The sequence below is a fragment of the Crocodylus siamensis genome, chromosome 6 (genome assembly GCF_052110815.1).
Source record: "Crocodylus siamensis isolate JL-2025a chromosome 6, ASM5211081v1, whole genome shotgun sequence".
NCBI lineage: Eukaryota > Metazoa > Chordata > Crocodylia > Crocodylidae > Crocodylus > Crocodylus siamensis.
Window position 1 is genome coordinate 81,761,921 of NC_143400.1, and position 26,785 is coordinate 81,788,705.

The 26,785-nt window shown below is 41.7% G+C and overlaps 1 long non-coding RNA gene across 4 annotated transcripts in view; it reads right to left on the minus strand.

Moving 5' to 3' along the window:
- LOC149863065 (uncharacterized) overlaps window positions 1-22,312 on the minus strand; it is a 128,493-nt gene extending 106,181 nt beyond the window's left edge. For all 4 annotated transcript variants that reach the window (XR_016443065.1, XR_016443064.1, XR_016443062.1 and 1 more), the window contains exons 1-2: window positions 22,203-22,312; window positions 20,844-20,969 (exon numbers count right to left, since the gene is read on the minus strand). This is a non-coding gene — a long non-coding RNA (uncharacterized LOC149863065). The remainder of the gene's footprint in view (window positions 1-20,843; window positions 20,970-22,202) is intronic.
- Window positions 22,313-26,785: the final 4,473 nt, after the last annotated feature.

Consider the following 26,785-nt stretch of genomic DNA (forward strand, 5'->3'; position numbering starts at 1 on the left):
CATATGGCTTAAAGCTCTCATTACCAAGCAGGTGGTTAGTTTGCACTACCTAGTGAATGATAACTATCACAGAATAGGCTCCAACTTAGGAGATACATTGGGAAATATGACATTTGCCAAAGCAATTAGTTTGTATTAAAAAAAAGAAAGACATCAATTTACAAGCAGACATTTATTTGAAAATGACTAGAGTCAGCTGTCTTCTTTGTGAATCATTTATCTATTGAATTTAGCAGTTTCTTTCTGCTTGTGAATTATCCAGGAACAAACTGGGTTTTGCAGATCTAGTTGTTATTAGCAATTGTCTGCAGAACAAGTCACAGAAAAACATTTCAGCCTATAAGCTGTTCACTTCTGCTTTTTGCACTTTGTGCTGGAGGTGGTTGGTCAATTCCAGTAAGTCATAAGTTATTCCTTCTGTTCCCAATTGGCTAAATGAATGAAACTTGTCCTACAGGACAGTGATTAAAAAAAAAAAAAAAAAAAAAATCAAGAACCAGACACAAGAGTGTACTTATTTTCTGAATGTAAATACCAAGACATGTGTACAAAGAACAGCCATGTCCCAGATGTTCACTTGTAAAATCATGGGCAGGGAATAAAATAGGGAATTAATATAAGCTTCATGGAGTCTGAATAAATGGTTACATCTTAGTTTATATTACAGCTATTTTCTGCAACATCTTAAACTATGGGGTGTTCATAGTGTATAGTCCATACCTAAAAATCTAAAAGTCTAGCTTGATGCGACACAAAGGAGGAAGGGTGGGGAATGCAAAATAGCCAAGAAGTGGGGCAACGATTAGAAACTTCAGTAATCAGTTTAAAAAGGCTGGCACACATCATGGGGAAGGGGTGGTCTTCTATTTACCTTTTCATTTTTTTTTTTTCTATCAGGCATCATGTCAGAAGCAGCTCTTAAAACAGTGATTCTTAACAAAAATGCTGGGGCACCCCAGGGTGCCAAGAAAGCTTCTTAAGGCTGCTGCAGGGAACCACACAATATTAGTAGTGCTAGTTGTTCAAACACTTAAACATGATTCACAGGATAAACCCAGAGGTTTCAAATAGGAAGCCATAGCATCAAAGGTATTCTGTTGTGGACTTTTTGAGTTCTTTGCAAGGAAAGAATTGCTCTGTTATTTTTTCATTGTGCAAAAATGAATGAAAGCTAAGAGATGGTGTTTTCAAAAGGGTTCCCCAATTTTAAGAAGGGTGCCCCAAATCAAAGGAGGTTGTCTTAAAAGGATTTGAATAAGGAAGGGGAGATGCCTGGGACTCTAACCCAAAAAACTTACCCCCTGGGGTGGAGATACTATGAATAAAAATATAGTTAGGTATGGATGGAGTAGTTTGCTTACTTTCCATTTTAATGACAGCAGAGGAAACAAAGGTAAAACACAAGAGCAGCGAAGGGAGAATGGAAAGTTATCTGAGAACTTAGAAAAGAACAAGTTTAAACAATGCTGTGGCAATGAGACTCTCGTAAATTGTTGATAATAGTATTCTGTCATATTTTTCCAGCTCTGATTTGTCACATCTGTCAACAATTCACTGGGTGAGAAGGATATATACTTGAGAAGAAGTGTGATGTTTGTTGAATGGAAACAAATCAGAATTTTCAAGTGCATAATTTTCCAAATACAAGATGCAAAGTGGTTGTCTTGACAGGCAAAGGTATGCTACATTCTTACTTGTCATACACAGAAAAGTTCACAGAGCACGAATGTTTGAGAAATTGAAGAAATGTTATCCAGGCTCCAGGACTGGGTAGCTATGGGGGGATGGCGATGTCTAGAGGAAACCTCAACCCCAGAACAAAAACAAAACAAACAGCTGAGGAACATTTTAATATGCAATGGAAAGGATTTCCATGTATCTATACCCTTATCTTAAAATCCACCCCCTCCTCTCCAAAGTGAAAGGAATATTGGCCTGATTTCTTTATTGATCAGCCCACTACTTCCTAATTGGGCTGAGTTCCTTATTGATAGGGTACAACCTCTTTTCAAACACTACTAAATCACCTGGGTCAGATTATTTATAGTTGGGGTTTTGCTTAAACAAAAAAATAGTGCTTTGCTTCTGATACACATACAATACTAGGAGGTTTCAAAGTTACCTTCAAATTTTTTTCCTTCCTCTCAGTTACAAAAATGGAACACTATACACCCAATGCTCTTATTCTAAACCTAATTTATACTGCTGTAATTCAACTAATTGAAACAAGTTGGGACTTACTTGGGTAGACAAGAAAATTCACAAAAGGTGTTTGGCAAATTCTAATTAACTGTTTGGTTTAGTCACGTCACACCTCTGTTTAGGTGATCAATTAGTTTGAACATCCTACTATATGCAAGTTTGGAGTGAGATTGTCCGTTCTAAGCATGGGATAAATTCTACTGGGAAGCAAATACCACACTATAGGCCTAGGGCTGTGCTATAAGAGTCAGTAAGAATTGCTAGGTTTCAATAGAAGCAGGACCAGGACAGTGATTTGATTCGGACCACCATTGATTCAGCCAAATTGACTTTGGAAGATTCAGCGCTGATTTGGAGAGTTTCAGTGATTCAGCCATAGACTAAGGAGGAATCACTGAAATACCTATAACTTTGTCATTTTTGCCAAATTTGGATGAAAACAGCAGGCACGGTACCCCCTGCTGAGGACACGGTGTCTGCCAGGTTTCAAGATGATAAGTGCAGGGGTTTCTGGGAAACTGCACCTTAAGCATCTGAAAGCAAAACTTGTGACGTGTGACTTTGTGTGTGTGTTACGGTGGAGTGGGATGAAACCAGCAGGGATGGTAACCTGTAACAGGGGGCCTTCCCAGTGTTCAGGCAAAACAGCTCACAAGAGGTACAGAAAGGTTGCAGACAGAGGCTTATGTGCTATTTCTACCACCCTCCCCCAGAACACTGTGACTGGAAGGGGACTCAGGGAAAGATCACAGTCATTGGCCAGCTACAGATTTCAGCCTTCCCCCCCCCAATCCTCCTCTCCCTTCTTAGTTTCTGTTTCCCTGAAAGACTGCCTTCTGAATCACTGAATCTCCAAATCTTTTTCTGAATTGATTCAGGGGGGTTTGCCTCCCAATTCAATTCAGATTCAGTGATTCAGTCTCCTAATCTAGCCAAATCTTCTCCAAATCAAATTGGCGACTGAAGCTTTGCATACCCCTAACAGGCACATGCAACAGTTAAGCGTACTGGTGCCTAGCTATGTTCTAATATAAGCAACAAAAGTTGCATATCAGCACCAAAAAGCTATTATATAAGACTCAAGAGACACCCATGAACATGCATGTGTAGTTCGCAGCGCTGCAGACCCATCTGTGGTGCTGGAAACTGCACATGAAGGCATTCACAGTGCTGTTAATTAGGGAGATCCTAGTGTAAGAAAAAAACAGCTAGAAAGAAGTGGCGTGGTGCAAGTGGAAGCAGCATGTGCCATCTGAAACCGGAGCCTGGGTGTCCAGAGCCACACTCCAGCTGCTGGCCAGGCTCCACACACCTGAATTGCCACTGCTGAAGCCCTGGGAGGCTCCTAGGACCACAGGTAAGGCTATTTGCCACTGCTATTTGTCCCTGGGGAAATGCACATGTGTGTTTGTCTGGATGCACCCCAGAAGTGCAATCCATTTAGGTGGATCATGAAAACAAAAAATCCAACAAGAAGGCAACGAGAGCACACAAGTGTTTTTGAATATGGCTTAGGTGCCTAGAAGTGGGGCTCCTCCAAATAGAATATCACACTTCTTTGGATCTGTTCTTTTGTGTCTTTTTACCATCTCATGTAGCTTTAAAAGCCCTTATCAAGTGAAGCCATTTTTTCCAGTTTTCAATATGATGCAAATTAAGTGGACTGAGTTATGAACTCTGGAACAATTGGGTGTGCATGGAAATGGCAATGGCAATGAATCCTTAATCACAGTTTCATAAAGACGATACTATAAATACAAGCCATTGCAAATGCAAGAAGAGGATGATTCTAGCAAAATCTATAATATACAGTTTCCTATAAATCATCCATCTTTCATTGACGACAACCATTATTTTTTTATTTAGTGCATCATCATTATCCTTAATTATTTTTCACAATTGCTAACTAGAAAATGATACAAATCATTATGTTGATTAGAGTAGGGTGAATTGCTTAAAGGTCTTAATCACCTGGCTCCTAGACAAGGCAGGTCCAACTTGTGCCTTGTTTTGGCCATATTATAGGCTTGTACTGAATGAAGAGTACAGGATTAGTGGTGATATAAATCTACCATAGCAAGACAACGCTACTGGGGTCTTTTCAAATGGAGACTACGAATTAATGAGCCATTAATTGAATACAAATTCTTTTCAGATCTTGGGGCTATTTCTGTCTTAGTCATTGACTGCTAACTCTCCCAGAGAGCGTTCATTCTTTTCTTGTAAAAGTCAACATAGTCTATGACTACATATAAATATAAGCACGTATATTTAAAGATGTAGAAAAGTAATATATATGTATAATCTGTTAAAAAAATTGCAGAATGTATCAAATGTGGATACTTATTTAAAAAAATATATAATATTTTTTTCTGCATAGCTCTAAAACCCATATGCTCTAATGCTCTTTTTTAGGATAAGAATGTACATATCCATCTGTTAATTATTTGATGCAATTTGGCACTCCTTCTTACTTCCATATCCTGTGTTATTTGATCCCAGTTTTAAAAGACAGTTATTCTTACAGTATCATTTAAATATTGAGAAGTGTGTTTAAGTAATTTCCATACTCGAGGTATTTCTCCATTGTAGCTGAGGCAATTGGAGCAAGCGGCTGGATTGTCTGTGTGTGTGACTGGATTTTGACTGAGACTGAGGGACTGGATTTTTGTGCATGACTGGGACTTTGGGTAAGGAGCTGTGTGTATGTATGTGACAGCTGGTGAAAGGGGTGATTGGATTGTGTGTGTGTGTATGTGTGTGTGTAATAGTATCTGACTGAGAGTGTAAGGTGCTGGAGTAAGCTGGGGACCTACTCACCTGTGGGATCTTACCAGCTGAAAACACACTTATTTGATCTAGTTGTTCTGCCACACAGGAGAAAGGGTTAAGTATCACTCACCCCTTCTGACTGAGGTGCTTAGTACCCAGTGTGGGGAAAGAGGATACAAATCCTGAGGGGGAGAGAGAGAGGCTGCAGCAACAGGCTTTCCTCTGCACTTGGTCTTGGAGCTCTATGACGCCACTTAGTGCTGACATGGTGGTGTTGTTAGTTTTGTTTTGGTAAATATCGAATATATTAGTCATTTGTGATTCTAGTCTGTTGCTGTTATTGTTAATAATATTGTGGAATTTGTTCAATACAAATTTTAACACACTTTATTTCTGGAGTCATGTAGTTATTGGTTTATTTGCTCTGTGGGTGGAGCCAGGCTGCAGGCCAATACCTGGAGATTTGTCCCTTTTAAAGACCCACCAAGTAGCCAGCTGGCAGGGTAATAGAGGCCTCTGAATTTGTATTTATGAGACCCTGTGAGTTTGCGTTCTCTTTAATCCTTGCTCATTAACTACTGTGTATTGAGCTGGTCACTGAGTGAATCATGATTGATTGCACAACACAGTAGCTAGCTAGGATAATGAGTTAATGAGCAAGTATTAACACATACAAAACCACAGACTAAGGGGAAAGAATCAATACAGAGCTGAGAATTGCTTCTGCCCCAAGGCAGGGACAGTCAGTTGCACAAGCACCCTTGTCACGAGTTTTGCCTGTCAGCAACTAAGGATGCAAGGCCCCAGAACCCCCCTGCACCTATCTCCTTAGCAGCTGGTAGACTTTGTAGCCACATCAGTGCTTAGCAGCCAGGCCTGCAGTAGTTTCCACCTCCCCCCATGCACCAAGACAGACACAGCTGCACAAGTTTTGCCTGTCATCAGCTAGAGGTACGGTTTTCCCCTACCCCCTGCACTTATCTCCCTGAAACCTGGCAGGCTTTGACCCCACAGTGGCTTAACACATACACATGACATGAGTTTTGCTTTCAAGAATTTGGGGTGCAGTTTCCCCAGACTTCCTGCACCTATCTCCTTGAAACCTGGCAGGCTTTATGCCATCAGAAGGGGCTACTACTCCTGCAAATCTCATCCAAAGCAAGCTAGAAATGACAAAGTTATAGGCTGTTTTGTCCTTCCCCATTATATCCTATCGGCGAAACAAAATGGAACAGCTGTTTTGAATCAAAACAAACTTTGAAATGAAATGCTGTTCCATCGAAACGTTAAAACACTGGTCAAAGTGGAACGCTGCTGTTTTGCACAGCCCTAATATTTTTCTCAAGTTACCACACTGACAAATTAAAGCATTAAGAAAATCATTTTTTGTGTTACCCAAGCATCATCTGAAGTTCATTTCTATGCATTTCATGTTAAGCTTATCACATACCAGGACAGATAAAACAATTACACTATAACAACCACCCCAATTTTTACTCAGTGCTGAGGTATCCCGTATTTCTCAGAGTTCGTAAGACAAAATTTCTACAGGTGCATCTACACATCACCCTATGGTGATGTAGTGATCAAGTGTGTCTACACGTGTTCTCTAGCAACGTCGCTGTAGTAGCACGCTCCCTGGGTATAGCTTTCTGCTATGGGGATATAGCTGCAAAATCTGCCTGTGCACCACACACGGTGCAGTAATTGTCCCCACTGTGCCATGCTTTACTATTTCCAAGAGGAAGTACTAAAGCACACTGCTGTGGCAACGTCACCGTTTGGCGATGTGAAGACGTACCCTATGAAGAATTAAAAGGGCATTGAGAAAACTCTACTAACTAGATCTGTGCTTTGACAGTCCTTGTAAAAATAACATCTGCTCATTTTTTCATGCTTTATGGTTGAGTTTTCATAGAACACTGCAGGGGACACCAGTGGTAGTCATCAGTGTAATTTATCTAAATCTTTAATACTCTGTTCTTTACTCAGGAACAGAAATATATTTGCTCTCTAAAGAGCATCAAGGGCAAATGTTCTGGAAATATTTTTAATATTGTAGGTTTATGATCAGATATCAAGGCAATTGATTGTGCCTGTATGACTATCTGTAACTGCCATCATTAAATTAAATTTAATTCTGCCATGCAAAGGGACAATAGTCAGTTTCCTCTGTGTGTGGAACTAATGTCAAAAATACAAGATTCAGCCACTTACAAAGAAACCTCTCACAAATATCCTACCACTTCCTTAAGGAAGGAAACAAAGAGGGGGCAAACTTTAAAGATCCCAAGGGGTTTTTTTCCTTTGCTGGTGGAGACAAAGCCTCCTTGCTGCTGAGGCTGGGGAAGGCAAGTATTTTTACTATGAATCTACTGCTGGAAGATAATGATCATAAGTGCAGGATTCTAAAGGCCATTATATAGTATATAGATATATTCTATGCTATTATATATAACGCACCAATATGGTAAACTTGGCAAATGCATAAGTCAATATTGGATGGCTTAAATTAGTCATCTAAATCCATGTTTATAACCTTAGTATAAAGCCTGGTTTCAAAGGTCGTGAGAACCCATGTTAGTAGGAACTAATTTTATTTAGAGTGGACCATCACTTACAGACCTTTCATTATTAGTTGACAGAAAATTAGGGACCATTTTTTCAGTCCTATCATAGGGGCTGCCTCTTTTCTCAGAGAAAGCAAAAGTACCTTTGGGGAGTGACAGAGATGCACAGAGCTAGAGAGAGAGAGATGGCTAATACAGAGGGACATTTGGCTAAAACGTCAGCATGGTACACAATCATACAGGTCTAGAGGATGCTTAGACCATGCTGAGTAAACCATCAGAAGCATATGGTAGTGGATCTAAGGCAACTTTTGTTTGCCTTCTCCTAAACCTGAAACAGCCTAATGCTCCAATGGTTTGGCTTCTACATGGAACAGAATAGAGCAATACAGCAGATGAGTTATAAACCATGATAATTTAAAATTTTTTTAACTCCTTGTCTGTCCACACACTTGACATGTGTTAGCATACTGTGTTCATCTCCTTCCACAGATTGTGTTTTTTCCTTCAGTGCACTTAACAGGGGTTCTCTTTCCCCCCAGTAAAGAGGGAAAAAAAAAATCTTAAAAGAAAACACCCTTCCCCACCTGCACCTTCTCTAAGCTTGAACTCGTTGTGCAAGTTAGATTAAAGATGCAGTCATAAATACTTTATGTGGATCTAATAAATGATTGATAGAGGTTTTAATAAATAGTTGTTAAAAGCAACCTTTTGGAATCAGTATCATCTACTCATATACTTAGAGCACACTGTCACATGTCAGGGTCCCAGGGTGGCTTTGATGCCCTCTGGTGGCTCTACCCTCCCGCCCCCCGAAGTGGGCTTTAATACCAGTTGGGAAAACTGGAGAACAAGCTTCCTCTACTCTCTTCACCCCTCCCCCATTCTGAAAGCAGTGATAGGCTGACCGGGAAGAGGGCCCATTACTAGGGGAAACTAGCTGCAGTTAGGCCCATTGCTAGGGGAAACTGGCAGCCAGCAGCTAGATGCCCCTCCTCGCTGGAACCAACAATGAACTTCGGTTTATTTAGGAGATCATTGCAACTCAAGAACACTTCCTACAAAGCGTTCTTACTTACAGCAGGGAGCTGCACTTCTGTCTGCATCCTCTGATACAAATGCAAGTAACAGCTAAAGTGCAGATAGAAGTGACAATTTTCACCTGATCTGGCCACAGAAAGTAGTTTATCGCTGTGACTAAATGAGTGCACAGCTACACACAGCTTCAAAAATGGCCTGTTGGGTGAAAGTCTCACTGCTCATTGCATGAGGTATCAGATGAAGATGTTACAAGATGTGGTGTCTTTGGTAACTTGTGTCTGCAAGCTCCCAGCCTGTCACTGGTTTCAGAATGGTAGGGGCAAAGGGAGCAGATGAAGTCCAGTCTGGGGTTTTTCAGCCCTCCTGGAGGGTGAGGTGAGTATATTGGAGCCCCCCACCCCCAGGATGGGGGGGGGCACTCCCATTCACCCACCCTAACCTTCAGCACTGTCTAGGAAACCCCCAAATCAAGATCCCTCCACTGCCTTTCCCCACTGGCAGAGGGCCCTGGCCATTGCTATGGGAACCTGGCTGCAGACTCCCAGCCCCACCTAGATTCCCTCTCCCCTCCCTCCCCACAACCAACAGTGAACTTCTGTTTGGTCTGGGGTAATGTTGTAGCAATGAACACTTTGCAAAAGTCATTCCAAGTTACAGCTGGGAGCTGCACTTCAGTCTGTATCTCTAACCATTTGTTTAGTCCTCAACATTTTTAGACTCAAGGCACTCCTCAGAAGACTGCCAGCTTTTGACCCATTTTTTAATTACAAAAACAGAGAAATTCTTGTGTTGAAAACAACTCAGAAAAAACCACCACAGGTCAGGATGTTTTTGATGCTATGGATTTCTATTTGAAATTTCTGGGCTTAACTTTTGAATCACATCTGTACACCTACCAGGTTTAACATTGTGTGGGATCTCAAGGCACCGCTGCACCATCCTGGTTAAGAATCACTGGCATATCTATGCTCTTTGTACTCTTTACAAGGAAACACTTTTTGCCTCTTGTAAGTTTAATTTCAAGCCAAAGTTATCAGATCTCCTTCACAACATCAGGCTTTTACACAAATCAATACGGGCCTTTCTTGTGCATTAAAATGCAGTTAGGACTCCTCAGCTTTCTAAATTCACTGTCCACTAGTGGACAGAAATCACAGTGTCCTAGCTTCAACAACTGAGAAATAATAATATCTGTAAAGGGGAATGTAATATCAAATTGTGTGATACTATAAACTATGTTAAAAAAAAATAAAAGTATCTGCATATGAAGGTTGATTAGATTTTATTTTAATGTTTGTACTGCATACTAAAATATTGTCTCAAAGCAATGATGATACGTCATGCAAGCAGAGACTGAAAAAAACTATTTGCACAACATTTTATTTACTTTTAATTTTTTAAAATATAAAATGACCTAGAAAAAGTCATTAAGTAAGTACTTTTGCATTATTTTGGCTCCAAACAATGGGTATCTGGTGATCCAGTTCCACTAGTGGGATTCTATCTGGTCATTTGGCAGGGGAGATGTAAAAGTCTGCTCTGAACTCCATGTAAAAAATATGCTCATGACACCAGATCAAATTGCATGTCACTGAAAACTATAATGAAACTTTATTTCAAATTATTTATGCATTTTAAATATGTATCAGATGTGGTATAACACTCAAGCAAGCAGAACACACAATAAAATTAAGTTTAAAAAGAAGAATAATACTTATAAAACAAGTTTAACAATCCATCATTTTTGCAAGATTTCTTTATGTGTGTACACACACACACACTTTATAAAGTATATATAAAAGTATACATAAAACAAATTCCCAAATGAACGCAGCTATAACCTGGAAAGAGTCAATGGATTCCTACAAATGACCATTATAGCTTTTGAAGTAAAATCATGTTAATTAAATATTGAATGGCCCTGAAAGTACAGAAGATGAGCAGATTTCTTTAACTATTCCTCTTTTATTTAGCATAGAAAGTTGACAGAAGTGCCACTGGTGATTTAATGAAAGGCATTTTTGCCTTTTGAATAGTGTCACCAAACTACTATATGATGAACCAGGAGACTGAAGAAAAGACAGGAAAAGAAACCAGGCCAGTTAAACCAGGTCTGAAAAAAGGGCATCTCAGTATACACTTCATATCACACGCACACGATCTTTTTCTCCTGTTTTCCCATAAAGTTCTCTTACCTTTCTGGCAGGTTCAAAGTCTCCTATGGAGCCCTATCCCGGTATTCTCATCACCAGCTTTCTCTGGGGGCATTCCCTTGACACTCCATCAGGCTACCGATCTTTCTGGGTGTTACGACTCCTTCCCCTATTGGATCTGGTTTAAATAACCCTTGTTGTCCTTTTCCCCAGCAGCCTCTGGGAAGATTGTTGATTAATTGGAGACAGCTGTTTTGACACTTTGGTCTGGCATAAGTAGAATTTAAAACTGATATGCCTCCTGACTACTCGAACCACTAGTAATTTTATAGGAATGAAAGGGATCTCTTACTACTATCAAATCTTGAACATTAAAAGTTGTCAAAAGTACCATTTATAATTCTTTTCACAGTCAAGAAGGCTGCCTTTAATCTGAAAAATTAAAACATAAGCTTTTCTTTTCTTTTCCACATCTGTTTTAAAACAGAAAATTCTGAAGGTCTTTAAAGAAAATAGCATCATTTCTATATTTACTAATACATGTAATCAAATGCATGAAGTGTTGCATTGGTTGCATTTTATTTGTTTTGTTTTATTTGCCTCCATATTTCTTGTATCGCTCTTTCAAGGGTTCAAATCTTCTACATGTCTGGAAGAAAGTCAGACATGATTTTACCAAGGCTCCCTTTTCCTTTTGCCTCTAAGTTAGAGGAAGTTTGGAAAAGAAATAGAAATGGTTTCTCTTGTAAGACAGTAGCTGAATGAGATCCTCCTCCCCTCTAACTGGTAGCTCATTTCTGTTGCTCTTTCCTCTACACCGGATGCTCAATGCTGCTATACCTAGTGCTATATACTGGGTGCTTCTACAAGTGTGCTTTACTGTGGAGTTGGCCATTTAGCTCCACAATAAAGCAGCACTGTCTACATATGTGCAGTATTGGTGAGCAGTAAATTAACTAACTTTGCTGTAGGATAGTACTGTGTCCAGCAGTACTATCCTAGGCAGAGTAATTACATGTGCTGAAGTGCACATGTAGATGGTGACAGGAGCTGGCTGGGGCATGAGGGTGCTGAAGTGCAGGGTCTACCTGCCACCTAGCCTGGCACTGCAGCACCCTCATGCCCTAGCCAGCCCCTCCACCACGGCCATCCAGAGCTGGCCCCCAGACTGGGGCTGCTCCACTGGAGTTTTATAGCATCACCTTAATGGCACATGTAGATGCATCATTCACTGTGTTCTAGCCTCTTTGCCCTTACCTAGCAGGCAAGAAGGCTACCATGTTAACTTGACCACAAAGCTCTTCTTGTCCTGGCAAGAGGCATGTCCCCATGCTAGGCCTAATAGATCTGTTTTGAGGAAAACAAATGGATGATAAGAGACTTGACATAGTCTTATAACTATTAACTTGTACATTCTTGTCCTCCCAACCCTCACCCCGCAAAAGAGAAAGATAAATGTAAAAAGCAACTGACTCAGGCCATTAGTTATATGAGAGAGAAACTCAGGTGGCAGCTTGGTCCTGAGCTGTCTAGCTTTCCTTGAAAATTTTTACTTAAGAAGCATTTAGGCCCATTTTAAAAGTTACTCTGTCTGTCGCACACTTGAACTAGAATGTCGATTCTAATTTCCACATTACATTTTCTAACAAAAGTGAAAAAAGAAACAAACAAACTCTCATTCATAGCAAAACAAAGTCCAGAGGAAAATCTCTTCCAGTACAAGATGTCATGCAGCTTAGCACCACGATCCCTAATGCTCACCACAGCCATTTTTCAACAAGGAAAGTAGTAAAGAATTATTAAATTTATTTTCTGATACGAATAATTTTCTTGCATGTGCCTCCTCTTGGTCTCTCTCACACCGAGTCTGACACCTTTGGGCCTTGGCAAGAGTAGAGTTGTGTTTCAAAGTCCAAAGAAAACTCCCACTGATATGATCCCACATTTCTGTGGTTTATTACAGCTTTGGGGAATGCAAGCTTTCTGGTTATGCCAGCAATGTCCTGTTGAGAGACGAGGGTTAGAGTCAATATGTCTACAGCCTTCCAATTCATGTCCTTCTGCTAATCGAAAAGAGGAAAATATTGGTCACTCTTCCCCTCTATTTTCACATGTGCATTTATTTTAACTCTTCCTTCTGAATCATTACTGGGTCACCCAGCTTCCTTCTAAAAGGCCCCCTACAGTTCCCAGTAGGATGCCAGTTGCTGGCAAGTTGAGAGAGCCTACCGGCTGTGCATCTGTTCAGAGACTGACAGGCAGTACAGTGAATTAAGAAGCCTATAAATCTGTAGCATTTGGCTCAGCCCTGACAAATAAAACAATGAATTTTCCTTGAATTCCCAAATACTGGGTCAGGTATGCCACTGTTACTCACAGTGAGTAGTTCCTCTCTCCTTGAAGAATAACTCACACAGTAAGCTAACACAAAAGTGTCAATGAAGGGCAGCAGAGTCTGTCCTTAAAGGAGTTTCAAACCTATTATAATGCTCTCATCCACCTTCTACATGAAATAACTGGGGGAAGACGATAGGTGTCAGGGGGTTTTTTGGCTCCTAGGAATCTGCTGATACTGGAATTCTACCTGTGGGCTGTCCCTTATCTTTGCCAAACAAAGTGAGTCCCATACATGCCCTCCTTCACCTGATTCCAGGCAATAGCATCACACTCAGATTTTCCTTGTATGAGGTATACGAATGCTTCATGGGTCAGATACTCCTCTGATATAAACAAAGCATACATACAAGCGTTCCAATTGACCAGTCTATGTTGTGCACCTTGGTTTGACTCTCCTAAACCCCTAAAGACAGAGGTCTGTGAAAGCACTCAGAAACAGAAGGAGGCAAGCAGCCCGGACCAGCAATGGCATCCAGACAAGGGGACCCCTGTGTGGCAGAAGGCCACCTCTGTCTCTCCCCAAAAACTCTGCTCTGTGACAATTTGGTTAATATAGGCCCTGCAAAGGGAAGATATCCCATCTCTGTAGGAAACCTGAGTTGGATACATTCCTGAGGGAGGGGGGGAAACCTGCTTCCTCTGCCTACATGATTGGCATCACATACCTGGGTGAGGGGCTTACGCGTGGTGGTAGCACGTGGCGTGGTGGTAGATGTGGGATCCAACAACATGCTGTATTGAAGGCATAATTTGGGGAAGGGAATAGAGTCACTGAAAACCCTTGAGCAACTGGACAGTGTAGATAGCTAGGATGGCTGATGAGTATGACCACAGCCACACCCTGCACATTCACCCCAGGGTGCCTTGCAGAAATTGCCAGAGCCTGCTTACTGAAAGCAGCTGAGCACATGGGGAAGCCCTGACTGGCTGCCACTAGAAACCATTCCACCCCTACAAACTCCTAGCCACAGTAACCCCTCCTTCTGTGCTCTGAAGCTCCAAGGGAAAGACTGTGAGCAGAGCATGGCCTCACTTATTAGTTGCAAGCTCACTGGTGTCTCTGCCCACACCCTACCATGGATCCCCACTCCCTCTCATAAGTCCACAGCTCCAGGAGCAGTGGGACATCCTTCTTATCACCCTACATGACTCTGGCTGGAGGCTGTAGCTCATTACATGTGCCTATCTGCAGATGGCCCAGAAGATAATCATATCGGCATGCACGTTCCAGCCGAAGAGCTGTACAAGGCTTCTTACCGCATCCTATAGCCACTAAGTATCCATTTCAATCACTATGATATCAGTGCCCCTTCTCCCCTAGTTGGCCTGTTCCAGGGAGGTGCTCCTGTGTACCCAGTCCCATTTGCCCAGGGCCCTCCTGCTGCTGACAGCATCCTGCCACCAGATGCAACTCTGCTCTGGTGGTGGCATCAGTATTTAGGGGTGGTAATATCCCTATCCCTCTTGAGGATTCAGGACAGCTCATCCTTAAAGAAGTTTGTGTACCTTGGGCCTCCAGAAGTCCTGTTGACACTATGGATCTGCTTGAAGTTGGTCTTCATCCATTTGGTTTTGCCCCAGTACTGTGACCATTCCTGGCCATGGCCCCCTGCTCTCATCTCTACAGCAATCTACTCGTACACCTCCTTGTTGCAGTGTACACTGTGGAGCTGCTCCTGGGTCACCACCTCATCCCAGATGGCAACAAAATTCCTCATTTCCTTGAGGTCCTAGTTTTGTTGTTGACTGTAGGTAGTAGAGGATGATGTGCTGCTGTTTGTCATAGTGTTTGGTAGTGTCCCTGGCAAGTAGGTGTCTGTGATTGGGTATTGGGTGTGAATGTCACTGGGTAGGCAATGATCTGGCTCTGGGTGTAGGTCAAGATGCATGTGTGGACCTTCATGTGTAGCTCCCTCTCACCCCAACATGGGTCCAGGTCTGGTGAGGTGCATTCCATCTAACCAGAGTGAAATAACATGGCTGACCATGCCCCAAATTTATTGGGGGGCATCTGTCTGCCAGCAATGACTGTGCTAACTACACTCACCCGTGCCCCAAGCTAACACTGTTCAGGTATCTGCCAGCAGTGGTCAAGCAGGCCACACCTAGCCCCCCAATCAAACCCCCACCCCAGACCCAACATGCTAAAACTCATTCCTGTATACTGGATATGGGTCCATACCAGGGTCTTGGTTACAAGGTTCTGGGGTCTGGAACCTTATTTCTCAGGTTCTGGGTCTCAGGTGTCTAAGTCTTGGGGTGCTGGATCTTTGGGCATGTGCCTGAATCTTGGCAGTCTTTTGTTCCATCTGTTTCTGTCCTTTGTGGGCCTTGGGTACTTCAAGAAGGGATCTTGGAGGTGTGGGGGTATGACTCAGTCTCAAGTGTCCATAAATCTGGCTCCTGTTTAGGGGACACACCTGCCTTGCCCTTCTCCCTCCCCATGTCTCCTTGCAGCCTGGGGGGCAAGGTGGGACTGGGGAGAGGGGCTGGGCTTTCTTGGCCCCCAGAAAGCCAGGGGAAAGAGTTTGCTCCACACTTGGCTGGAGCAGTGGAGTGTGGCCCAAGTGCCAGAGTGTCTCCTTGCAGTGGGGTGGTGGGGGAGGGGAGTTAGGAGCAACGCATGCTGAGATGCCAAAGGGCATAAGGGGAACTTGTATCCATAGGGGAACCGTAGAAGTGTTCATTAAACTTAGTCTAAACACTATCCCACTAGATTTAATGTTTGGCAGATGAGGTTTAAACTTCTGCAGTGCATGCCATTTTTAGACCAGACTAGCCATAACGAATGCTTAGACACCTAGCATTTCTACCAAACTAACATGATTCCATCAAAGGTAACACTTGTACACATCCTAATTTCATTCAAAGCTTGGGGAAGCTTGAAGGCAACGATGCTACTTCAGCCTATACCAGCTAGAGTTTTGACTCCATATTTTCAATCAAATTCTTATAGTTAATTCCTGAAAATGCTATGGCATAGCAGAGTGTTAACAAATCATTTGGTTATGACTGGGAAAGGGAACATTTTAAATACTGCATAGCAGAAAAAATACTAGGGAAACATATACTTTATATGTTTACTATATATATAGCTGGGTATGAGAGGTCACCAACAGACTGGAGAAAATAAAGTATGTAGCTCAGCAGCAAAGGTAGGTAATGAAGGAGCCCAGATTTAATGCTTAGAGATAAACAAAAGGAACCAAATGCAAAAAGTTGTGTGTTCACTTAGAATTAGCTTTTCCATTCTACACAACAACCAGGGACTATTTCTAGATTTTCAGTCATACTATTATCTTCTAAATGGGAAAAGAAGCTCCCTCCCCACTCCCTGCACACTAGCAGAAAGCAAGATGAATTCCACCATGTGCTAATATTTAGTCCAGAAGACCAAATTCTGTTCACAGGGTAGATGACCCTTGGGATAGGATGTCCATGCAAATATTCAGGGAGCACTCCATATTTTCCATACATCTAGTGAATGAGACAAATTGACCCTGACCAAAGATAGTAAAGGTGTGGTCTACACCATCTCCAAATATTTGGGTTTCCTGGGGAAGCTGAACCTCTGCTAAAAATTGTGTGTGAACTTTATTCCCCTGCAACCATTCTTACCCGTGACAACAAACAGATAACATCCCTTTCCGTTTCTGTTCACTGGAATCTGTTACATGTAGGACATGTAGACTGCCTACACTGGCCAAGGCAGGTTGAGGATGCTCCTGCATACCTCCAGACAGGCTGCTGGAGAACACTGAGCCAAGCCGAACAGCCAGCCACCCCTGATTACAGCAAGGGGGCTGGGAAGGTGCCTGGGATGCCAGCGGACTGTAACCTAACTTGAGTCAGTACGGGATCTGGTACAGAAGTTCAGTAGACCGGTATAACCTAAATCACTTAAGTCTGATACTACATCCATTCGGGTCTATCTTAGACCAGTTCTGCCATTTTTAAATTGGACTATGGGCACTGAACTTCTGTATAGTTATGGGTGTAAGCTGGAATCCAAGCACTTATAGCAATATAAATGTAATGTCTGTACCTAGGCATGATGTATGCTATATAACTAGCAGTGTTCCATTTTGCATCCAAAGAAACCCATCCAATATCCACATGATAGACTGTGTCTGTATAAGATGCATCATAAGTAATATAAATAGTTTAAATGCTACATTTTAGTTGTACCCTAACAGTTGTATTTTGTCTGAACTGCATACATTTCAACTAAAGCCTCTTGGATTTAATGTAAGGTTCTTTGTCAAGCAAACTAGTAAGACATTTTAAAAACTAAAACTTCAAGCCTAAAACCTGTGGAAATTATATAGCCCTGTAGTTAACTACAACCTTCCTAGACAAGGAATATTAGAAAAAATGATGCAGATGATTATTTCTCAGAACAATGCATACTTAAAGCTCAATTTTTTCCCTATATGAAAAAGAAGATTTCTCAATAGCCATTTTTCCCCCTACATTTTGTACAGTATCTTTACACTGATATGCATCTTGTCACTGTTAATTTGGTTAGTCAAAACAAATATGTTTGACCATTTCCCAATAACTTCATGTGTAGCAAATAATTCAGGTTAGAAAATTGAGCCAGTAAAATTATCATCACTTAGAGAGACAGAAAGAGAAAAAGAGCCTACCTCACTGGGGAAAACAATGAGAACATGAGTAATCTTGTCTCATCAGTTCGCTGAAGTGATCAGTATAATGTGCTAATCCTTATGAAGCAATATTGCTTAGAATTATTTGCAGTCTTTCAAATGTGTGCAGTACCAGTCTTGGGCTCTTCAAAAGTGCTGAAGAGGTATTGCAAGCACTTATTATTTTGCCACTTTAAGAAAACCAATTACAACATCCCTAAGAAATGTAATTGCATGAAATCTTAATAAATTAATAATAATATACTCCAAGAGAATAATAGAATTGTATTTCTTACCTTGTCACCTGTTGTTGTTGTTTTTGAATAACTGCTGTACAACAATACATTATGTAAAAAGAATTAAAAAATCTCAGCAAATCTAAATGTTCATTAGATTGAACTGTACTTCATAAAATTGATATTATCCTTGAATGGCACTCTAGAGATGAGAGGGATTAGGTGCTATGTAGAACACACTGCTCCACTATTTCTTTTTCCACAGGGAGGCAGAGGAAATGGGGAAGTTGTGGTATTCAACTCATGATCTATAGTCTCCAAGTTTGCCCCTAACCCAAAAATAAAGCAAGACCTGTCAAACTTCTGGGGTGCCTATACACACGTGCTGAGGTTGCTCTGACGCAGTAATTACAGCACAGAGTAGACTCGATTAATCAAGTCTTCTGGACAGTGGTAATTACTGCACTCCAGCCAGCCTACCTGTCTCATGTATCAGCATCCCTGCACTTCAAAATGGCTGTGGGGGTGCTTCATCTAAAAGCTTGTTTGGCAAGCTTTAGACAAAGTGTCCCCATTGCCATTTTGAAGTGCAGGGATGCTGACACACAAAATGCTCCAAGTGCTTTCATAGCTGGTAGGATCAGAAGGGACCTCAGTAGGTCATTGGACTTAACCCCCTGCCCTGGGCAGGAAAGAGCACTGGGGTCAGACAACCCTAGCCAGGTGCTTGGTCTAGTCTCCTCCTGAAGACCCCCCAAGGTAGGGGAAAGCACCACCTCCCTTGGAAGCCCATTCCAGATTCTGGCAACCCTTGCTGTGAAGACGTTCTTCCTGATGTCCAACCTAAATCTGCTCTCCATCAATCTGTGGTCATTGTTGCTATTCACTCCGGGGGGGGTGTCCTAGTAAACAGAGCATCTCCTATTCCCTGCTGCCCTCCCCTGATGAGTTTATAGACAGCCACAAAATCACCTCTCAGCCTTCTCTTGCGAAGGCTGAAGAGATCTAGGTCCCTCAGTCTCTCCTCATAGGGCCTTGCTTGCAGGCCTCTGACTACATGAGTGGTTCTCCTGTGAACCCTGTCAAGACTCTCCGCACCCCTCTTGAACTGCAGTACCCAAACTGGAAACAGTACTCCAACTGCAATCTGACCAGTGTCATATAGAGGAGAAGCATCACCACCCTGGACCTGTTTGTCATGCATCTGCTAATGCATGATAAAGTGCAGTTAGCCTTGTTGGTCACTTCATCATATTGACGACTCATGTTCATCTTGGAGTCAGCTATGACTCGAACATCCCTTTCCGCTGCTGTGCTGCTGAGAAGGTCATCCCGCAGCGTGTAAGTGTGCTGGTGGTTCTTTTTGCCCAGCTGCAGCACTTTGCACTTGTCTTTGTTGAACTGCATCCTATTTCATTCTGCCCATCTTTCCAACCTCTCCAGATCTGCCTGGATCCGTTCCCTACCCTCTGCTGTGTTAACTTTGCCCCATAATTTGGTATCACCTGTAAACTTGGACAGGAGGCTCTCCACGCCCTTGTCCAAGTCACTGATGAAGACATTGACTAGCACTGGTCCAAGGACCAAGTCTTATGGGACTCCACTGCCCACATCTTTCCAGGTGGATATCGACCCATCCACCACCACTCTCTGGGTGTGATCCCTAAGTCAATTTGCCACCCAACTGACCATGTAATCATCTACATCACAGCCTGTCAGTTTATTTACGAGAACAGAATGAGATATCGTATCAAAGACCTTCTTAAAGTCTAGGTACACGATACCTACCTCGACTCCTGCGTCTAAGCATTTTGTGACCTGGTCATAAAAAGAAACAAGGTTAGTTCAGCAGGATCTACCTGCAATGAAGCTGTGCTGATTTTCTTTCAGCATTATTTCCCCTGCTGGGCTCCCACAAATGTGATCCTTAATGGTTTTTTCTAGAGCTTTCCCAAGGATAGAGGTGAGACTCTAATTAAAGTGCCTCCTCCACCCCACCTCCACCCCCAGATCACGTGCTTAGGTGCCCCCGATGATTTTTGCTTGAAATATTTCATTCTGCCAGGACAGGATACATTTTCAAGCAAGTTTCGCTTTTTGAAAACTGGCTTTAAAAAGCAACTGAAGGAGAGAAGCTGACCATTTTACATTCAGACTTCAGAATTGGTAATCCATTGGCAGTTTGCCCTGCTCTAGTGTTATTGTTTCTAACACATACACCCTGACATTTTGTATACATTAGGAAAATTTTCCTAAATTCCTCACAGGTAGCCATTCCAATTCAGCTACACTACTGTTAGCAGCATTTGGACCCAAAGCGGCAATAGATCACCTGCTGCCATCAGTGGTGAAAACATCAAGTCATCTCCTGGTCACAGAGAAGGGTCAGTCAACATGGAGCTTCATGTTCATAAGCCAGTGAGTCATTATCCCTTTATTTAGAGTTCCCAGCACTACTGGCAATAGTAGAGCAGAACCAGTGGTACCAGTGTTGGGCTATAGACAAGGCTGTGTGTCAAACAAGTTCACAGTAAAAAAAAAAAAAAAAAAAAAAAAAAGGTTGTTTTCTTTCACAAAAGTAAAAGGCAGAAGCATAACAATTTTTAAATGGTGAAACCTTTCTTTTATTAAACTAACAGCTTCCAAAGTGTGGGGCACAACATTTGTCCCTTATACCCCACATGATTCACAGGTTGTCCCTTATCCCACATGGCCAGTCTTTTTGTCAGCAAAGGAACAGCATCTTCTGATGATTTATATCTAGTCTCCTATGTTCCCCTGCCAGTACCAAGTAGTCTATAAGCTAAGTTACTACAGACCTACCTAAATAATTGTGATGCAAGACTGGTGAATGCAGGTGCGACTGTTCAATCCCTTAGCTCCAAACCACATGTAGAAGAAGGATCTCCGAATCTGAGTCTCTCTGTTCTCACCGAGGTGAAGAGCACCCTTAAGTGGAAAAGAATGATTTATTTCATAGTTAAGGATTAATGTAAGAACTCTACAATCATATAAATGCTTCACTCTAATCTTACAAGCAGAAAGGGACACAAGCCAGTGAGGAGCAAATAGACTAGCGTGTTTTACCCTCCCCCTTAAATATGTGTACTCTCATGACTAGGTAGTCCTCAGGGTTTGGGATCTGTATATCAAAGGGGTACATGCTACAGGCAGTGCAAAGATGGGCAGGGGATAGAAAGAACTAAAGTAAATCTGTTTTGTACATCACACCTATTCCCCAAACTACAGAAAAACCCAGCACAAATCAATCCTGATCAAACATCTCTCTCTGATAATAGGGCAACTATACAATATCTAAAATTGACTGACATGATTACATTCTAGGGAAGGATTCCCCCAGGAGAAAAAAAAAAGTGTTCTGTAGAACAAGTGGAAATAATTTTGGCTCAAGAGAAAGAACTAGGTGCAAAATAAGACTACTGTTAACGCTGTTGCCTAGAAAGAAAGACCATGAGAATAACACACACACACACACACATTCACTGCAGAAATGGCATCTAAGTCATGCCTTCTAAGAGCTCTCAGGAATTGTATATAAAAGTGTTATATGAAGTCAGATCCTATTCTCCCCTTACTGTATAAATATTAGGAAGAAAAAAGAATACATTAAAACATATTGGATAACGTTAACCTTTTGGTCATTTGCCAGTTTGTGCGTACAGCAAAAAGTTGTTAATATGCTCCCATACTTGTTTCCATCTGTAGAATATGCTTTTCCCCACTCCCACCCATGAGAAAAAAGCACTTGCACTGCAAAGCGTTGTCCTAATTTTCTATACACTGGGCAGCATCTTTGTAAATAAACACTTAAGAATTGAACATCCCAATAAATAAAGGAATACTTTCTTAATCCATGCTCACAGAAACATTCTTTAACTGATTTCATTTGAACTTTCTAAAACATTTCATCCATGGTCTAAGACCAGGTATACATTCATGGCTTTAAAACATAGTTTCTCAACCTGTAGTACACGTACCTCTAGGGGTACGTGAGACACAGGCAGGGGGTACGTGGGTACCCCAACACTCTCTCTCGCCCTCTTTTTCTCTCCAAACTATGGCAAAAAATTTGGTATGTGGCGCTTTAAATTCCCCGGTAATAATTTGGCAAGTTCAGCCCTCCTAGCTTTGGCCAACATCCCCTGTAGCCCAGGTACTTACTTGAGTTGTGCACCCCTGGTGTAAAAGACGGCAACTGTACCCACACCAGATCAGATGTCTGTCATGTCACAGCTTTATATACACAGCCCTCTTCCAATATATGGCACACATTAGTCTGTAAATATAAAATCCCCTGGAAAATTGAGTGTTGGGATACTTATTAACATTTTCAGAGGTTAGGCGGTATGTGCTACTTAAAAGGTTGAGAAACACTGCTTTAAAAGACTAGTAAGTCTGAAGGGGATGTTATGATCATCTAGTCTGACCTCTTGCATAATATGGGCCAGATGACTTTAATATTTTCTGTATCAAGCCCATAACCTTTTTGATCTATACCATAATCTTTTAGAAAGATGTCTACACTTGGGACGTTACATAGCTTTGAAAGTTCTGAGGAAGCCAGAAAGAACATCTGGAATGCAGATACTACTTTACTCAGGTTGTGGGAGTATGAATACATATTCATATTTGAATTAATGAAAAAAACATATATATATTTATACACACACACACACACACACACACACACTTCCCAAGACTCTGGGTGCTGATTCAAAAATACAAGATAATGTGATTATTTTTCTATGCAGTAAAATACCTGTATTTTCTTTCAGGGGCAAGGTATGATCTCCACTCACTAAAACTTTCCTCCCTACAGCCATGAGAAACTCATTCTCAGACTATTCCAAAGTTCAAAGTGAATGGGGAGCCAGGCCACTGATTTCAACGGACTTTGACTCTAGCCTCTCTCTTCATAAAACTGTGATGTTTAGTCATAAAAGCAAGTCTGATTTATTATCTCCCTGCAAAATGTCACTGCATTATCCTGAAATTATCATGCTTTTAATGGGTGGCTTTCGTGTCATTTTTAATATTATTTTATCATACAGCCACTATACATTTTTAACTTTAGCTTTTGAATATATAATTGACTAATTAAATACTCACCTCATTAGCTTTGTTAGCAGCAGTACATACCACTCATATTATAAATTTCAGTATCTTCTTTCTATACAGCAATTAGATTGCTAATGATAGCCAGAATGGCACTTGGAGTGTCTTCAGAAAGTTGGATACAAACTGCTGCTATTTTCAGTCCCTACCTGCAAGGCTTAACAGTACACTCATGCCACCTATTGGCAAGTTACTTATGAATCTCAACTACATTTGAATTCCTGTTGAACCAACTTACGAAGCACTTTTGTTCAACTAGAAAATAGTATCTGGAAAAGAGTTTCTTTTTCTTTACATGAGTTTGGTTGCCATTGACAGTGACCCTTGTATGGGGGAAATAAATAAGCTTAATACGTTGCTTGGAACCTGATATAACAAAAATAATGGCTACTTCAGCTGCATCCATTTCGGTATTGCTAAGAAGTATTTGAGCGTTGTACATTCATTGGGCATGGTATAATCACTGACATATTGTCAAAGATGTATATTCTGGTTAGGTAGAGACAGTCAAAAAAGCCGAAGGGGGAACTGACTTAAGTTATGTAGTTTTCTGTAAACGGCATAGCTTAGATCAGGAACAAACTGAACACACATCTGCCCTTTGGGGGTGGGAGCAATCTTAGACGGGGTTCTGCCATTTTTAAACTAGTCTGTATGTGCCAAACTTCTGTGCTATTTCGTTATTTTCAAATATTTTGAAAAGTTATCATGTTATCTTATCGTCTAAGATAGTTGTTGTGAATTAGAATAATAGAATTCTACAAAAGTCGGTCTGGAAGATACCTCAGGGGGTCATCGAGTCCAACTCTGTGCTCAAGAGAAGGATCATCCCTATCCAAACCGTCTCATACAAGTGTTTGTCTAACCGATTCGTAAAACTACACAACAACCCTCTTGAGCAATTTCAAGGCACATTGCCCCAAGAACATGCTGGGCAAAAACGAAGGCTGTCAAATACCCTGCTGCTAGAAAGATGCACTCAAAAGATCCAAGGAAAAGTGTCATGCCATCTTTTATTACCATATTACCCAACATATCAGGGTAGTGTGAGGTATTGCTGTGTAACTGGTCTTTGTTTTAATTTTCATCAAAAATTGAAGTAATGTTTCCATGAATCCCAGTGATGTGCACACCTGGATTCCTTGCTAGTTTTTCTTTACTGAGAGAACCATTTCAGCACCCCTCCACCCATTTTAACTGTCATAGAAGAAGAAAAAATTAATTGCAAAGGGAAGTTCAATCTTTGGGATAAATGTCAGCGGAAACAGAGACATGGGAAGTGATTTGTAAGAACAAGTTGAAAAACTTTGTGTTCAGTGCCAACTCTCAGAGTATCAGAAGTGTCATAATTACAGCTTCATCTGTGAAGAGGCTGTTATTCAGTATCCAAAGCAGTTTGCTACTTGCCAGTGATTTACTCCGCCAGTTAACTAAGCCAGGAGCAGTGAGATGTATGAGAGAGCTTTGCACTGTGGCAGTTATGGCCCTCGAAGCTAGTGAACTCACTGCCACCTGGCCCTTAGGCTTGCCCTTCACTGTGAGCTTAATATCATTCATTAGGTTCAACATGGAAAGAGAGGTAGAAATTGGGCCACTGACTGCCACCTTGATCTCATCATTCAAAATGCTCCAAATATGTAAACCTAATGAAGCTGCACAATAATGTTCAGGGTGAGATGAGCCTGTATAGAATCCCTTTCAAAGCAGATTCTTTTCATTTTATTTTATTTCATTTCATTCTTACAGCAGGTGAGGTGATGGGCTGGATAGTCAGACAAAAAATAAAGGAAAATTAGGATTTTTATATGATGAGCTCAAGGAAAGAAAAGAAGCATTCTGATTATAACCTTTGGGCAAAAGCATAAAAATAAATCTCTTTTTATCTTCTGGCAGATGGTTTTATATACATAGATATTTGCAACCGAATCGGAGAGTACAAGAGACAGTGCTCTAAATGTCACTAATTTGTGAGAGGTAAATGACCTTGACCTATTTCCCAAATAGAGAAGTCTTTTATAACTCTGACAAAGTCCTGTGAAAATCATCAGAAGTACTTTCTAGGACTTCCTATTGATCTCCAGTGGAGCTATATACAGTCACTATTTTTCTAAAAAAGACAATAAGAGAGCTTTCTTCAGTCCATATGAAAGCTGCTCTCGATTTTGGTCAGATGTCCAGTACTAGAAGGACAAGATTGGACCGAACAAGTCTTTTCCAGCCAGTGTCCAAGTCTGAGAATCCAATGTATGAATACATTTTTATAAAGTATTTATCATCACAGTCTTGTATAGTAGTACATTATATTTCTACTGTCATCTTACCAGCCCCTGCATATAAATAATAGTTGCCTTTGTGTAGCTAGGAAACTAGGCATTGAGGCAATTGGGTTCTCGTGGACTTTTCTAGCTATATCTGTGTCTGGGCTCAGGAGAGGTGCTTGCTTAATAAAGAAAACTGTATGACTATTAGCGCTTTGCATTTACACAGTGCCATTAATCTGAGAATCGCAGAGTTGTACATGCAATAATCAAGTCTCACAGCACCTTCTGTGATGCAGACAAGTATTCTTCAAATAAACCAAGTGTCTCATTAAAGTTACACTGAAAATCTGTTCATATATGTGTTTTAGTCCCCCTATTCAGGACTGAGTTTCAGTCTCAGGCTAAGTGCAGACATTTGAGGTGGGGGTGAGGGGGTAGGGAGGGGTTAGAGATCAGGTTCAAAATGTCCACCCAATGTAACTTAGTTCACCCCAGGCATTGACCTTACACTCAGACCTGGTCTAAGTGTTTGAAAATTAATCTAAATGCAAAACTGTACAGAAGTTCCACAGACAGACTGCTCTAAAAATTGTGCAACCTGGTTTAAGACAGACCCAGATCCTGGTAGTATCAGACAGTCTAGGTCAGACCTGGGCATGGAACTTCTGTACATCACTTGTGCAGCCCCAGGGCTGGGAAAGACGACCCACTGCCCCTAGCTCCAGGGCTGCACTTTTTCATCACCCCCACCAGCACCAGACTATTTATTTTTATCCACCTGAACCCTCACCTCACCCTGTGGACCAGCAAGCCACCCACAACCTCAAATCCCACATGCAGCTCCAGGTGGGGCCAGTTTTATCAGCATTTACCACTGCTGGAGCCAAGGAAGTAAGTATCGGTGGGGGGAGGGATGAGGGTGTAGGTTCGCTGCAGGGGGCAGGGGATAAAAGTAGCCCCTGGTTACCTCCCAAGTCCTCTGTTGACCCGGTGAGCCTCCCTGATCCTGCCAAACCCTTCTGGACCCCAGCAACACCTGCCCCACCGTGGTTGCTACTTGCCCCTCCACCCCCACTCAGAACTGCCTCCCACGCCCCATTCCCCTGCAGATGCTACCTGCATCCCCAGTGCCACCAATCACTCCTACAGACACTTCCTGCCTCCTCAGCCCCCCGCAATTTCCCCCCTCCAATTCCCCACAAGGACTTCTGCTCCCCCATCCCCTCAACCCTGCTCTCCACTACCCCCCCATCCTGAATTACCTTAGGTCGGGTAGATATTTTAACACCCCCCTCCCAAATGTCTGCGCTTCGCCTCTATGTATAGATGGTGTAAGCAGTATCATAAAAATACTGCTGGTAGATCTCA